The 1,582-nt window shown below is 35.0% G+C and overlaps 1 protein-coding gene across 1 annotated transcript in view; it reads right to left on the reverse strand.

The window, feature by feature from the left end:
- LOC103131848 (uncharacterized) overlaps nucleotides 1–1,582 on the reverse strand; it is a 40,440-nt gene that overhangs the window by 33,315 nt on the left and 5,543 nt on the right. The window lies entirely within an intron of this gene.

Genomic DNA, 1,582 nt, shown 5'->3' on the forward strand with positions numbered 1-1,582 from the left:
TGATGTTACCTGAACTGCAGCTTCTATTATGGACTGTTTACGATAATCCATCAAGCTTTTAGGAACAGTCATCACCCAGGTGAAGTCAGATGCTGTGAACTCTCCTCCTTCTGGATGAGATCTGATGGTTTTCAGAGCATCGTCCTTCAGGAACCTCAGAACTTCTGTAAAAACCTTCTGGGTCGACATCGACTTCCTGTTGGCTGCTTTAATTGTCTGCCTGCTGATGTCCTGGGAATAAGTTTCAGTATGTTAGCTTGTATGAATACTCAGATCAAACTGACCTCATTTTGCTGTTAATAAATTGGATCCGTTTGTAAAATCTCTTGAGACCACATTTTTTTGTAAATTGTGGCTTAAAAAGTAAACAATTTCATTAAAAGCTAAACGCAGGTCTAGAGATCAAGGAGGAATTAATATTTTTTGGAAATAAACAACATTCTCTACAACAAAAATTATATATTTTTGAAAAAGGTCTTAAGTTAAGAACAGAAAGGTCTTCCTTTGGCTTTTTCCAAAATCTGTAAAAAAAAACAACAAAAAAAACAAAAAAAAAACATTCAGAAACTATTACAGTTTCTGTAGTGAAGTTGATGTTGATTAGGTTTGCTTTCAGAATTTGCTGATGTTGTAGAGAATTAAGTTGCAACAGGAGGACAGCAGATGAATGGTGGAGTGAAAGTGAAGGATTTTAATACGGCCAGTTCAAAAACACCAAAGCAAACTTAGAGAAACATGAAAGTGTAGAGCAAGAACCCTGCAGAAAACAGCTGACACAAGTGAGAACATGCATATACAGAGATAAAAATGAGATGAAAAAATTAGGAAATAATCAAAATACAAACAAAGATGATACCCAAACAACCAGGAGCCGTGACATTTGTGACATAGACCCCTCAGATCTTCTGGTTCTGGTTCTGCTCTGCATCCCCAGAACCAGAACCAAACAAGGAGAAGCAGCATTCAGCTTCTATGCACCACAAATCTGGAATAAACTTCCAGAAAAGTAAAACAGCTGAAACACTGGGTGCCTTTAAATCTCAACTTAAAACCCACCTGTTTAGAGTTGATTATGGCTAAATTAGGATTAGAGTGGGGTTTTGATGTCTTCGATGTTTTTGATGTTTTTAATGTTTTTAATGTTTTTATCTTTACTTTTTATCTATTTATTAATTTCTTTTAAATGGCGTTTTAACTAAAACTCAGGTTTGAGAATCCTTGTCAAATGGCGTTTTGACTAAAAGTCTGTAAATTCCGTCCTGTCAGCCTGGAGCCTGGATAAAACCCGTGTTAAACAGACGGTGGAGTCCAGTGACGACAGGCGCTTAAATTCTGTAACAAAAGAATGTTTTTATCTTTTTATCTCTTTCTTACTGTTTATTCAATGTCACATGCTGTTCTTATTTTTAATTTAATTTTATTTTTTTTCTTTAATTATGTAAAGCACCTTGAAATGCGGTGCTGCTGAAATGTGCTATACAAATACAATTTGATTGATTGATTGATTGATTGATTGATTGATTGATTGATTGATTGATTGATTGATATAGAGAACCGCAGCGTTAAAGCCTATTTTCATGTT

This window comes from Poecilia formosa, unplaced genomic scaffold, assembly GCF_000485575.1.
Source record: "Poecilia formosa unplaced genomic scaffold, Poecilia_formosa-5.1.2 Scaffold853, whole genome shotgun sequence".
Lineage (NCBI taxonomy): Eukaryota > Metazoa > Chordata > Actinopteri > Cyprinodontiformes > Poeciliidae > Poecilia > Poecilia formosa.